At 44.7% G+C, this 15,318-nt stretch overlaps 1 long non-coding RNA gene across 2 annotated transcripts in view; it reads right to left on the minus strand.

Moving 5' to 3' along the window:
- Nucleotides 1–6,708: 6,708 nt before the first annotated feature.
- Nucleotides 6,709–15,318, minus strand: part of LOC112996313 (uncharacterized) — a 45,367-nt gene continuing 36,757 nt past the window's right edge. Inside the window, exon 6 of one of the 2 annotated variants that reach the window (XR_010390927.1) lies at nt 6,709–8,495. This is a non-coding gene — a long non-coding RNA (uncharacterized LOC112996313). Of the gene's footprint in view, nt 8,898–15,318 lie in introns of both variants that reach the window. The other variant, XR_003262401.2, reaches the window with a different exon arrangement.

The following is a 15,318-nucleotide window of genomic DNA, read 5'->3' on the forward strand; positions in this document are numbered from 1 at the left end:
GTAATCAGGGTACAAAACCAGTCTCAAAGAGCAGGAGGACATTTGAGCCTAAGAAAAAAGGTGGCCAGTGCAGCATGAAACAAAAATGACTCTTAGTGAGATACCTCCGTTTGCCTGTAATGCTGTAGATGCATGTGCTTTAGATGGCATCACTGAGCACAGCAAAAAGACACTCCCTCACACCTGTTTTAGGAGGCCATATTTCTAAGGAGCAGCTCTCCAGAAAAAAAAAATTATCTTTTGTGTTAGGGTGTTGGGGAATCTGCTGTTGTTGCAGCTTGGGCAGTGGCAGTAATGTAAAATCTGGTGTAATCCACCCAGGGCTCACTAAAATGTTTGAGAAATGGGCGAGCAAGCACATTTTTCCTGTCTTAACCCTTGACTTCGTGTTAAGGGGTATGTGACTTGAGTAGCAATGCAGCCCCGACTGGCTAGAGAAGTAACAGAGAAATCCATGTGGCTACATACGATTCACACAATTTTGTCTCCAAACAACAGTGCCACACAGTTCCCCAATGCTGAGCACTTTTTTGTGTCCCGTGTCCCCCCTCGCCCCCACCCTTTTGCTTCTTCACATTAGAAGAGATGTACTGATTATATGGAACGATGACAACAAATTGAGACTAATGTATGAAATGAAAATCCCCCCCTGATGGCACAGAGATCTTAGACACATACTCTGCAATTACTGCCTTGCTACAGTTTCTCCTGGGTGTTACTACTCAAACACAACACTGAGTACAGGCAATTTACTGCAGAGGTCATCAAAAAAATCTTATTAAACCCACACAGTTTAAGGCCAGGTAGTTTCCTAGCTCATGCTCCTGTTCGGGGCAAAGTCCTGGAGGCTGGCTGGGTGGCTGCCCAAGGGAAAATTCCCTCGCTGGTGTAAGGAGTAAGAGTCACAGCGGGAGGCAGAGGGGCAGGGCGAGCTGTGTGCCGTGCAGGAGGATGCCCGGGCTGAGCGAGGCGGGGGCTGCAGCCCGAACGCGCCTCCAACTGCACTGCAGACCCGCGGACATGTCACCAGCTGCTCGGAGAGGCCGTCGCACGCAGGGAGACCTGGAGCCGAGGCCAAGTCTCTCGAGTAGCCAGCAGCCCGCACTTAATAGCCATTTCTTTCCCTGGAATAGCATAGCCCCTGGGGACTTGGCATTCGTTCCCGCATGATGATCTGTTGAATACCCTGCAAGACGCTGGACCAAATTCTCTTAGCAGCAGCATCAGGTGCTTGCAACTGCTGGGAGCCGGCGGGGCCAGTTGGCAGAGGCCCGGGTGTCTAGCAAATGTGCTGATCTAGCACTGACACGGGAGCTCCTGCCAGGGCCAGCCCTGCAGAAGGCCAGGCAGGAATTAGAGCTATCTTTGTGCAGTGTAATTTACTGACAGGCCCAGCTGTCCTGTCTCCTGTTTTTAGGTGGTAAATGCCCCATGCAGAGATGCCACAACTGCGCCAGTCAGGGTGAATCAAACTCTTCAAACAGTCATCACTGATGAGGCATTTTGCCTTCTCTGGCTAATGCCCCGAGTGGGTAGAGAGGCCTCGTGTCAGCAGTTGATATAAAAGAGGGAAAAGATGTTGCCATTCATCCAAGAGTCTTTAATAGCCCAGATGACACTGCTGCATCTGAGGTGCAGGTCCAAGGGGGAACGCAGGCTCCTAAATCTGCTTCCCCATCCCGCGCCACTGCTGTCTGCATCCTCTGAGGGAAGAGGCATCCGTGCAAAACCCTCTCTCGGCCCCTGCCACGATTTAGCGCCGTGCCACGCTGCATGGTGACAGGCTGCACACAAAGATGTGAGAGCTACGTGGAGGGAGGAACAGTGCTGGGAACAGGTGCTACATGGGCAATACATGAAACTGGCTTTGATTCAAGTACATGTTTGAAGAAATACACCTGAGCTATTCCCATGGAAGGTAATTCACATCCCTGTGACTGGAGACTCAATTCAATCTAAGAGATCATTAATCTAAAGACAGACATTTAAAAAGCCCAACAAAAAAAAAATCAGTGCTATGGTTTTGTTAATTTTTTTTCCCCAAGAAAATGATAACATATATTTAAAATAAGTTAATTCCCTTCCCACAACACCCTACTTCCCTCCCCCAAACCAGGCACTTTTTTGCCATTATAGCTTTGTTTTTATTAGAATATTATGATTTGTAGAAATTATTTGATGATGAGAAACAACACAAAAATATCAGTTACCCAAGGAGAAATATTTGTATATACAGAGAGGGAATTTAACCTCAAACATTCAGTTCACCTATTCATGTGTGATTTATATTGCCCCAGGCTCCTAGGCAGAGTGAACACTGACACCCTTTGATGTTGAAAGAAGCCTAGTGACTGGCCTTTGGAGAGATTTGTGATGTCTCTATCAGTCTGTCAATGGAAAAGCAGGCAGCAAAGCCAGGCCCCCTAAAGATTTCAAGGCCTTGTAGGCAGTGGAGTCATGTAAGCATTTTGCTTTCACCTAGTGCTTGAGAGGCCAAGCACAAGCGGCTGGTCTAATTGAGTAGTTGCAGAGCAGCGTGCTGCGGTCTGCATCTACGCGGACCTGTGTGGCTGCCTGCCCTTTCGGCCGGGAAAAGGGACCGGTGTCAGGGATGGCTCCACTTACCGGCTGCCCACCCTTGAGCCAGGAGCCCTACGGTTTCTGTTCCAGACTGATAGGGATATGCTAACCTGTGACCAGGATTCGGAAGGGAGGAATAAACCTTGCTTATTTGAAATGAAAACATTTGCTTGCACTTGCTGAGGGGCAAATAAGCGCTGCCCAGAATTTCTGCTCCGTAGTGTGGTATCAAGCACCCAAAGTTTTCCGTGGGGTGACATAGCCTGGAATAGGTCTGCCATCCCCTACAGAAAAGGACAAAGCTCCAATGAAAAGGGGGAGGCAGCAGTGTATTAGGCATTGCACATCCTTGGCACAGGACCAAGCCGTGCACCGAGGTGAGCAAAGAGAAGCAGGTGGCAGAAGGGAACAGGCGCTGATGCTCCTTGTGAGGCGAATTCCCAGGCAATGTGTTGAGTAACACTTTGGAAGATAGGATTAAAATTCAATACAATGCTGATCGATTGGGGAAATGACTTCAAAACAGTAACATGTGATATAATAAAGACAGCTGTAGAATGGTTTACATAGAATTAGGGACTGCTGGCTAGGCGCAGCAGGATCTGAGGATTACCGGGGATTATAAACTGAAGATGCATCTAAAATATGATGCTATTGCAAAAACAAACAAACAAGCAAAAAGACCAGTGCTTCATGGTTATATTGAGTCTAAGAGCTCATTTGAATCAGGTGTGTCCACAGTTGCAGCTTAATAGGAAAGTCACAGAAACCATCCAAGTATTTGGAAACTAAGAGTAAGGGGAAGCTGGTATATTCCCTTTGGCAAAGACTAAAGAATTGCATTTGAGAGGGATACAGTAGCCAGAGACTGCTTCTTCTTTCTGGCTGTCGAGAAGAGAACAGAAAAGCGAAGCTGCAGGCAATTTACCTGCTTGGGTCATTTTACATGTGATGGAGATGAAAAGTTACAACTATTATTTTTTTTAAGTCTAACTCTTCTGGGCAGCAATGAAGGGGGCAGGAATATGAGATGAAGCTGAAGACCCAGAATGAGGCAGGTATCTGTAAATTTGCTTCAGTGGGGAAGTGGAGAATAAACTGTGGGTTCTGCTTTTCCAAGGAGCCTCTGTGGGGAACTAATAGTCTAGACTTGTCCTTTTTGGGGCCTAATTATGTCTCTCTGTCAAACTATAAAAACAAGAGTCTGTAGCATCACAAGGGAAAATGAAAGCTATTGGCCTGTGTTCTGCATTTAATAGGATGTCAAAATCTAAAGCACAGTCTGACTGGTTTTTGACTGAGGTTAGAAAAGAAAATGCAACTAATTGGGCTATTTCTGAATATCCCTTTCTGTCTAATAGCTGTGGACTTGCATACTGTAACGTACTGGGAGTCCCAAACTCTCTGATCAGTGCTGCTCTCTGGATGGGAGGGGTCTTTTCTGCTGATGGGATTCAGGCTCCACTTGATGAGCAATGTCACTACTGGTGGGAATGGTTTCCTGGAAAATACTTTTCACCATCCCACATCCCCATGTCATGGAGATGGAAAAACAGAGCTGGACTTCCAGCTGTAAAGAGGTGTAGCTGGAGAGGAGCCGAGCGCTCCATGGGAAGCATCTCACTCTGTTGGTGAATTTTTTTTTTCAGTTTTCATTGAAGATTAATTTCCAAAGTCTTAGAGAATGAAGAAACGTACAGAAGGTATCTTTTCAATTAAATCACAGATTTTTCTCTTCAGGTAGCATGTTCCCTGAATCAAAGTAAGACACGGTGGTCTCCAGCTTATATAAACAAGTACGGAGGCTAGAGTTCACCTGAAAAATACCCCATATGTCTTATGGGTGAACTAAAGAAGTGGGAGCCAACCTTTTTCTAGCCAGGCTGCTCCTCCATGACCCTCTCTTCCACTTGCACCTGCTTCCTGACCATTAACTCTTGCTTCCAGGTTCTTAGAGCTACCTCCTTTTTTTGCTCTCTCTGGTGCAGCACACACCAGACCATGTGCATCCAAAAAGTCTGAGACAACAGGACATAACGGCCTATATTTAAACTGATGAATGCATTAATTACACTGTGGGTTTTGCTGTGTCAGGGGATGCTAGGTGATGGTTGAGTGCCTTTCCTTTTCCTTTGGAAGTCGGTTTGAGGCTTTTTGAGTTGAAATAATTTCTTGGAGAGAACTGCAGCAGTTGCAAGTCCCTTTTACCTTTCCCTAGCCAGCTGCCCTCATTCTGAACCAATGCTTTGCTCAGCCAGTTCCTCATGTTTTACAGATGAACTGAAACAAAGGTGGAATTTGTCCCACTGCAAAAGAAAGGAAGAGGGAAAAAAATAACTGTCTACATGATTTCCCACATCCTTAATTTGCTCTCTTTTTGACAAGAAAATTCGATGGTCTTCTGCTTTAGATGTTTTGGGGTGGCTTCTCTGAGTTTCATTCTTCTTTTCTGACCAGACTTTGTGTTCATCAGGAAGCCACCAACCTTGCTTCACAGTCAAAATTAAACAATGCAATTCAACCTCAGAGGACAGGAAAAAAATCTGGCCTCAAAATGGTGATTTTTTTATGTCACTTCTGCAATGTCTTGTAGAGGTATTTGAGTCAGGTAAGCAAAGCCTGTGAGTCCACAAGAAAATGGAAGGTCTTTCCAGGAGTCAGCAAAAAAGGATGGAAAAGAATATAAAAGGTGAAAGACTTGAATAACCCAAAGGAGCTTAGGTAGCTGAGAGAAATGAGAGCACCTGGATCTTTTTGGCAGATGCCAAAATACTATGTGACAAAGCCTCAACACTTACATGGGGATTTATAGCCATATTTTCAAATAACTACACAGTGATTTCACCCACAAATAATAGTTTCTGCAGACACAGCTAAATTATGTTGTAATTCCCAGGCTGTAGCTGGAAAAGAGACTCAAAACAGCTTGGCCCAACACTGGAAGCAGAAAGTACTGCTTACTACCAGGCCTTTTCTAGGAGGGCCCTTCTCTTTGGCTTTGTATCAAGATGCCAAATTTTGATGAACATGCACTTAGCACAGAGCAACGTCCACTGTCGCAGTGGTGCGGAAAGGATGGGAAACTGGACATGACTTGGCCAGGTCATTAGCCCTGGGTCCATCCTGCATTTCCAGAAGTGAGAACTGATGTCACTCAGCTGAGGGTGGATAAACTGAGTCTTTGTGTTGCAGCCCTGATCCATGGTGGCCTCTATCTTTAGTAGCAAAAAGTCTGGGCAGGAACCAGTAGCGCTTAATGCTTCATTTCATGAAACCCAAAGGTACGTGCGTGGGGATGGTGCACCTGGTGCTGAGTCTCCCGGGCCAGGCAGGGACCAGTCACGTACTTTCTTTTGTAGCCCTTGAGCACAAGATTCCCAGAGATTACTGGGAAGCTACTTAGATAAGGCCTATATCTGTATTGGTCTTAACTTAAATGTGTGTTTAATTGTTACTGAATCTTGCAATAGGTGGATTTAAACATGTGCTTAAATAATTTCCTGATTGCAGCCATAGCCCTCAGCTGGATATTGCTGCCAGTTTAGTGATGATAGCACTGTCTCGGTATGAGTAATTTGTGAGTTACATTGGAAGAACTAAATGATAAATTACCATTTCTTCGAGGAGGGTCAGTTTGCTTGCTGCCCCCACCAGCTCTTTCCTTGTGCAGACATTCAGGGTGGTTTCTCCGTTCAGCACAAAAGCCTTCCTGACTGCTTCACATTTAGCACAGCTTGTCAGGAGCTACTGAAATCTCACATCTGAACACAAAGGTGCGAGTCATTTCAAAGTTTTGACAGTGATCAAGGCAATCAGAAAAATGGTGACAACTGCAATTAAAATACAGGCTACTTACGGGGCGGGGGAGTGGAATTAATAACCACGCAGCTCAAATTTGGCATGGAAAGTTATGGAACTGGAATTACGGGGGGTCCAGGTTTTTCCCTTCTATTTTTATCTGTACAACCTGAAGGGTTGGAAGGGACATGCTGCTCAAATAAGGGATTACTTTTGCCTTTTAATCTATGGCATAAAAATGACATAAAATCCACCTCCACGAGCCACCATGTAAATGAATCCAAGGCAAATAATGCACAGGGTGTAACAAAGCAACCCAGACTCGCCTGCTTTGCAATATGGACATTTAATTCATGCTTCAAAATTACGGGAAAGCTGTGGCCATTTCAATTTACAGCCCCACAGAAGCTTCCCCCTCCCCGCAACAGCCGAGTTTTTTTCCTTTTTGGGGGTGGGGGAGAAGAAAAAAAAAAAAAAGGTCGGCAAATCCGTGTTCGATTACGGCTCAGATTCCTCCGCTACAAAAATAAAAGGCCGAGCAGAACAAAGAGATTTGCATTCTAAGTGATGCAAAGCAGCCAACAGTGTTTTAATGTTCTGTTTGCTCTGTGATGTCTTCATCAGGCGCTCAAAGCGAGCGGCTCTGGCAGCAGCAGGTCCCCGCGAGCCTGTCAAATTCCGTTTCCATGGTTTTCCTTCAGGCAGCACCATAGGCAGACAGCGCCGAAACGGACCCCTGCAACCTGTTTTGAACAGTGTCTCTGATGTAGGGCCCCAGAGCGGGCATCAAACTAGCAACAAGCAGCAAGAAAATAACAATTTTGCTTTTCGCAGGTGTCAGAGCGGCAAACAAAAGGCTCTTTATAAAAGATGCAGCATCCCCTTTTTGTCGGCGTTAGCAGTTTAAAGTCAGCTGGTCAGCTGTCAAGTTAAGAAAGAGGTTTTGGAAGGGCTGTGCTGGGAGAGAGGGAACCCATCCTGAGCAATTCTGATTGTTTCCCCTTCACTCCTTTGGCCGCGCTAAATAGCACCTTCTAATCATTGAACTAACAGCTATTAATGGTGTTTCAATTATTCCATTTGAATCAATGAGGAGGGCTATTTTTTTCGAACAACTACAATTTTTTTTACATACAAAGAAAGCACAAGGGTCTCACTATTCCTTCACCTTGAAGAGTACTCTTTCATTTAAACAAAAAGTTCAGAACATTTAAAGCATTTGAAGCCATATCTGAGCATTGATACAGAGTATTCAAACACTGAGAAAGACGAGTCTGTGGTCTTCTGCAACCCTGTCTGCCTGTGTGAAATAATGCTTTAGAAACATATCCCGTGCTGAAAGAGCAGAAGTCAGGAAAGCTGACTTCTAGATCCAGTTGGACCAGTGAATGTCTGAGCAACACTGGTTAAGCAGCTTCATTTCTTGGTGCCTCCGTTTCACCATATGTGAAGAATATTGAGTTTTACGGCTGAGACATGATGTAAAGATAATTGTTATCATTGTGGTTGTGGATGCTGTTATTACCTCCCATTATCATGACACTAGTGATTGGAGCTGATGAAATTCCCTAGTGGAACAGTTTTCCATTCAAGGAAATTGATGGGTCAGATGCTGGCGAAGATGCAACAGAACCTGCTTTTTCCTACCGGTTAGCCTACTTTATCACAGCTGCTTGGGGAGGTTCTGGGAGGCTCTGGCCTTGTTGGCTCTTGCTGGCTTAGCAATGCACTTGATAAGCCAAGGAGAAGCCAAGAGCCTTGGGAACATCAACTCCAAGTTACTTGCTTCTTCCTCTAGTAGAAAGACCTGAGGGTGGAAATTTGGTGTTACTGGGCTTGCAGTTTTTGGGCTCGTAGTTTCTGGTCATGATCTGTGGGTGGTGAGCTGGGAACTTACAGCGCATGGCTTTCCAACTCAAGAGCTCCCAGTTCATCTGAGGCTTCCATAGCAGGGCTTCTTCCTTCACAGAGATGTAAGCTGGAAGTCAGCAAGCTGTAAGGATGCCAGTCCAGGATTCCTCGCTCTTCCATGGCTTTGAGGTCTGCAGCACCCAAGCTTTGTATTCCAGTTCTTGAATTTATGCTTCCCACTGCCTCGGAGACTGGGCCTTGTTCTCCTTAATGGAAAAAATCCAAATGTTTGTGGTTTTGTTCCAAATTAGGGTGGAAGCCAAGTAAAAAGATATAGCCAAGTCTCATGCAAAATAGAGATGCATTTTTCTGTATGGCTCACCCCAAAGCGATCTAGTTTATAGTTTGATGAAAGTTAGCTAAAGTACATTCAGCTAATGCTGTTGCTGCCCTCGCAAAACTCACTGGAAAGTTTGTCACCTCCCACGCTTTTAGGTGCTTTCAGAACAGACTAATTCAATACTTTGCCCTTAATTAAGTGGTTAGTTGATTATTGCACAACATCTGTAGATGGAGCAGACTGACGGTGCTGGGTGTGGGCCGAGATGCCAAGTGTCAGGGAGCAGATAAAGGTGATGCAACGCTGCAGCTGAAGTCCTGCCCTGACCCTGGGTTTAAATGAACAAACACAAGATCTGTAAAGAAAACAAGCTTGGGACTGGCTAGTGAGAAGGCTTTAAAATTGCATATGCCATGTTGGTCATTATTTTTTTCTGAACTTTAATTCATCTGTTAAATAAAACTGAAGCATTTTTAAAACGAATAATGCTTCGCTATAAACCACACATTAGCACCAGAACAAGGTCAGGTGCATCTATACTGACAGTGAAGGACAAGTCTTGGCATCACTAACCTCTCTGTACAAAGTTTCGGTGTCCCAGGAATAGTTAAATTCCTTCTCCATAGATAGAAACAACACATTTGTTCTAAATGTGTTACTGTACAGCGTAGAATTTGCTCCCACTTTCTCAGGAGCCAACTGTACAGCAGAACGAACGTTCAATGAAATGAGCAGTGGCTGGTATGAAGGGAAGGGGTGAACAAGCTGCAGACTCTAGCAGAGTTTTCTTTTGATCAGAGCAACTGTTCATGACTTTTGTTCAGCTTCTCATGCTGAAAAAAATCCTCTGGTGAGAAAAATATGTCTGTGTCACAGTAGAGTCAGATGCTGGCAGTAGTTGCGCCTAGAATATTTTTTTAATGAACACTTCTGTTTGCAGGGTATTACATGATTGTACAAAATGCAGCCTGTACTGTTTCTCAGTTCGAAAATAGCTGTAAGTAGTCTGGGTTAAAACAATCAAACAAAAAAAGCAAAAGTGACTTTGTTCAGGAATGGTTTGGAGCCATACCCTTATGTAGCAGGGTGAAGGGGACGTATCCGTGGAATTACTGGAGGGAATTGCGATCAGTTCTTTTAAAACTGAGGGTTTTTGAAAAAAAAATCATTTTTTCTGTATAGCTACACTGTTATTTATGGATGAGGACTGAGCTGGAGGGAGGGAGGGGTGCTTATGGGGTACTAACCTTGTATTCTCTCTATTGCTTAGTTAACTCCCATTTCAAAATCGAGAGCTTTACAGATCTATTATTTAATTTGGAATAAGGATACTTTGTTTGGAATAAGAGTACATTGTTCTGGTTTAGGCCTTTTAGAATTGGTCCAGAGGTCCTCACTCTTGTCACCTGCGTGGGCCAGATTGGAGAGCTGTGCTGATCAGGGTGAAAATGCAGGCGGCAGGTATAAAAGGGGAGAGCCTTTGTCCCCAGCCCTCTCCTGGGCTAGGGTAGCAGAGACCTGGGAAGCACCGGGGTTAAACTATTGTGGGGAAAAAAACATTGTTATTCTGGACAAGTGTATGCACAGAGTTACCCCTAAGAGCTGGGTAGGGAGAAGCTTGTTAACCTCTTGTGCGCTGGGAACCAGGTAGCACCCTTGAGCCCTATTAGAGAATTATTAATTATTCTGTAGGGTCTCCTTCCAGTCAATGTATTCCCATTCGGATGCTTTGATGAGCTGGTTTAGCAACACAGACCTCATCATTACCATGATTTTATTTGCTATTCTTACTTCTCAGGGTATTAGAAGTTTTTTACAAGACAAAAGCAGTCCAAAGTCTTGCTATGCCAGTAAGCAGGGATTTATCCTGTTAGAAGTCTTTTTAGACTGTCAGAATTATATTATTCTGTAGAGTCTTGGTTGGGAAAGGTGAAAAATAAAATCAAAAAGGACAAAGCAGTTAGCACAGCACAGTGTGCAAGAGGTATCCTGAGCAGAGAAAAGACACTGGATGACACACTCAGGGTGAAACAGAAGTGGGAAAAAGTAATTTTATCTCAGCATTTGCTTTGGCTGGCTTCTCAGTCGCCAACATATTAATGGCTCTTCCCCTAGCAACTACAGAGCTTCCAACATGCAACTATTCTTTGGTCATAAAGACAAAAAATTGAGTTTGCCAGAACAGAGCTACCCCATTCTGGGTTGCTGACAACAGTCCCAGACTGTCCATATGCTCTGTTGCACTCAGAAGCGGTAAAGCAACATTTTTGCTCCTGCTGGTGCCGGTGGTGTCCCTGCGGTTGTTATTGTTTCCATCCGTACCCTCTCCTCTTCCCTGGAGCTCGCGCTCGCTCGGTTTCAGCCTGTACTGATAGCAATGTCACAGAGCCTTAACGGCAAGAAGAGCTAACAGATGTAGCTGTTGTCGGTTCCCTGGGAGCCGGTGGTGTGGCCTCACTTTATTCCTCGAAATGGCTCTTGCGGGATGGCCGTGGAGCGTTTTAGAGTGGAAGGGTCACAGAGGGAGCAGACCTGATCCCGTGGGCTGGATCAGAGCGGGGGGGGGGGGGGGGGTTACCCTGCAGGGAGGTGCAGGATCTGCCACGTTTGGGGTGCAGGAGCTAAGAGTAATTTCTTTTTCAGAGGAATTGGATGTAACAGATGAGATAGGGAGTGAGGAGCAAGCTGGAAAAGGGCTGGAGGGTCCCTGACTTGTAGGGGACGGATAGGCAGTTCTCAGTTACTACCAGCAAGAATTCAGGGCCATGGAGGGATTGGTAGAGATGGACTAAAATGTTCTCTCTTTCAGTGAGAGTTGCAGGACTTGACTTCTCTCTTTGGGTACACAGGCAGGGTATGAGTGTTAAGATGAGAGCCCAAACACTGCTTGCAAAGGCTGGCTTAAAAAGCAGCCAGGCAGGGGAGTGCATAGCTGTGTTTGGTCGGCTTCTCCAGTGTCCTGCTCTATGGTACTTCACAACACTGTTCACCATCAGCTTAAGCTGCTGTTGCTTCTTAAAGGGGTGATCCCATTTGCTCCTACTCCTCCACGTATTAGCTAGACATCCCCATCCTGCTCAGGTCCAGCCAGAAACTAACCATGGGCTGGTCCATGTGGCTGACAAAGAGCTGTTTGTCCACAGGGTGGAGGGGGGCAAGGCCGGGGGCAGCCTGGCCTTCGGTCTGCTTATGCTGGCTGTGAAACTGCACCCACAGCCGGCATCCCGCACCCAAGTTTAATTCTGTGTTAAGCATCCTGATTTGTTGCAGCCCCTTTTGGGAATCTTTGAAGGTATAGTGTCCTAAGGGATCCTGATGCATTGGGCAAGCTCAATTAGGTCACCAGAAAAGCTGAAATATATCAAAATAACAGTTTCTACCTTTACCCATTAGCAGCAGAGGGAGCAATTCATTGTTCTGATTCCCTTCCATGAAAGACAAGAGTGGGCAAAATACCAGGTTCTTTCCACTATTAATCTATCCTCTTCCAAAACCTACTCTTATCACAACTTATTGTGCTTTCAGACCTGCACATTCAATACTACATGCTTTCTTTAGGGTGAGGATTTTTGTGTTTATTGGCACACTCACTGCCAAGGCAGATAAGAGACTTTAGTCTCTACATTATCACTATTTTCGTTGTCCTGGAAGCCAGTCTGACTTTAAAAAGAGGGATAAATATTTGAGCTTGTTTTGCAGATGCAAAGTAATGCTCTGGTTTTTTATGCTTATTTATATCCACTAAAATAACCAGCTTGAAGAGGCTTTTTCAGCTTGTTGGGCTAAAAAGTTCCCTTTTGCTAATATTCACTTGCTGTGTTCATTATTCTGTGCCAGGCTCTTCCCTCCCCTGATTGCATGTTATCACCTTCAATGCAACAGCTGTGTCATTGCTAAAGGGTGTTAATCTTCCCCTATCTAACACCTTATTGACAGCTAGAGTCCGGGAGGCCCCCAGTCTTTTCTGACTTGGGTGATTTGGACTTCTCAAAAGATTTCTTTTTTAGCTTCCATTTCATTTTGTACCAAAGTGCTTCTTGCCATAGTCTGATCTGGAGACTCAACCACAGCCCATCACCATGCACAATTAAAGCCATTCCCTCCTGGGCTGCTGCAGCAAGGTTTGACTTTTCTGTCTACATCAGTTTTCGAGACTATAACCAGGAGAATATTCCCTAACGATGTCAAGGAACAATGAGCCACAGCTAATCAATAAGCACAATACCTACGGCACACCATAGCCCAGAATAGAAACTGCTCCGGCAGGTGGGACAGCTGGCTTGAATTTTTATTTAGTGCTTGTGAAAGACACTGTGGCTTTCAGCAAGACAAGAGCAGCACTGACAGTGACAGATCCCCTATTACCTTGTGCCATTGAACAGAGTGAGCCACTTCAGCAGATACAGTTCTTTTTTCCTCAGTGTTTTGTAGTGGATTGGAATTAGTCTAGAATTTCATTTTTCTGAATTCCCATTACGTAGAAGTGTTCCGGACTGTCCTTCGGTTTCCAAGGTCACCTTGACTTCTTGGAGGCCTGGAAAGTTGCTCTGACTCTACAAAGTGCAAACTTGCATGCTGAGCTGATTACCTGACTAGATCTGATTTATACCATCCCACATCAGTGCAGGATTCAAGGGGATATTTTCCAGAGATACCCTGTTTTGCAATGGAAGAGCAGCAGGAAGCAACTTTCCTTTTATTCTTTATCCTCCTCTACTGAGTGAACTGCTAAATACATGCAGACACTCAGGTGTTTATCCCACCTATGTTTGGACACAGCGCTGAAGTGCTGAAGTTGGGAGCAAACTGCCTTTTGCTCTAAAGTCTACAGAAAGAGACTGACACTACTGAGCCCACGTAAGGACTGAGTTGCTTGGCAGAGGTCTCCCCATGGGTGATACAAGAAACCACAAGCAACTGTTCCTAAAAGGAGAGAGTAACCAGCTAATCAACACCAGTTGTCCTGGGTTTCTCTTACAGTCACTGTAGCAAAGTGGTGACCATCAGAAGTTGGCTCTCAACAGCCCCTGCTGTCATAACCTTAATTTCCCACTGAGGCTAAGCATTTTTGACAGGAGGAAGCATTTATCAGCAGACTGCTGAGCAGATCAAGATGGATACAGTTTTCTTTTTGTTTGGATTAGGAGGGGCGTCCAGAAAAAGGAGACAATTGCAGTTATAAAAGAAATGTAACATTTAGTGCACTAAGTGATCTACACATCCTGCTTCTCCAGTACTTAAAAAAGGTAGCTGAGCGCAACACCGTGGTTTGAATACTGAACCGAGAATCAGGGGTGTAGGGGACTTTGCAGAACTTGAACTAACTGCCTAATTTTACTCTCAATTTAAGTGAAGTTATCTAATTGACTATGATTGTTAAATTCGTTAGGTCACTCTAAACTGGGGCAATAATAATAGGTAATCTGTGCCCAGAACAGCTTTACCTGACAGCTAAAGTACAAATACTCATTCGATGATAAGATATATCCTAGTCTGAAGATATATGTGCTCAACATGACTGTCAATTGACTTCAAACTTGACTCTCACAAATACTGCATTATTCCACTTCAGCTACACCTTCTGTGGGGCTGCAATTTCCAAATTTCCTGCTGCAGTTCCAAAGCCATCAGCACATTTCTTTGGGGGATGAATTGGGCCAATAACATTTTCAGATAGGCTTGGCCAGATGTAGTTGTTAAAAGAACCAGGCCAACACAGTGTGTCATTAATGAAAGAAACACAGACCCCTGGGGGAAAATATGAACATCAGGTTATTTGGCCACCAGCTGATTCCTTATCAATGAGTGATGTAGCAGAAGGCAGAGTTGTATTACACGTGCTGAGAGGCCACTGCTATACAGAGAGGCACCACACTCGGGATAATAGCCTCGTCTAGCTACTCTGGAGCCCTCAGCAAAGCAGAACATGCCTGGCACCCACTCTTTTTTTTCTTTAGTTCTGCTTTTCACACTACATATGAATGATATGGATAAACAGGCTGAGCTGATACACCGCTGTGGTGAGCAGTGGACCCCAGGGAGCTGGCTGACAGAGTGTTTCCAGCATCAGGGCTTTAGGAAAGGCATCACTTACTGGCTGGGAGTGTTTGCCCTGCATTATTTGATACTTTTATAAATTGCAAATAATTTATTTTCCATTCTTATGGGAAGGAAAGCCATCAAAAACTGGCTGACTATTTGATCTAATGTAAAATGAAGGAAAAAAATGTTCTCAGCCTTGTTAATAAGTTTGCTTCAGGAAATCAGCTTTGTTCATTCTGACCAAACTTTGTACCCTGAGATCACAGCCAAATAGCTGAGAGAAGTCTGAATATTACTTAAAGGAATGGTAAGGTCACAGCGGCCTGAGCCTCTCAGGTCGCTCTCCTTGGAGACCAGTCTCCTTTCACGCAGATGACTGTGCTCACAGGTACATTCGTGTAGAGCAATGCCATCCAGTGGTTGCTCAGATTCATCACAAAGCCAATGGCTTGTTCCTTAGGGACATTACATGAGCCTAAATGTTTCTGCTCTTGTTTCCAGCTAAGGCATTTCTCAGATACCAAAAGACTGTGAAAGTGGCCAGGTTGATCGCTTCCAGCTTCTTTGTCATTTTACATGTAAAGCTGGGGTGTATTTCAAATAGCAGCCGCTTGAAAATGTTAATAGACATTTTGGGAGAAATAATCTTCTATCCATGCAGTCCAAATACCCAGAGTGATTATTAGGCCTGAATTTTGTTGCAGGGA

Source organism: Dromaius novaehollandiae, chromosome 10, assembly GCF_036370855.1.
Source record: "Dromaius novaehollandiae isolate bDroNov1 chromosome 10, bDroNov1.hap1, whole genome shotgun sequence".
NCBI lineage: Eukaryota > Metazoa > Chordata > Aves > Casuariiformes > Dromaiidae > Dromaius > Dromaius novaehollandiae.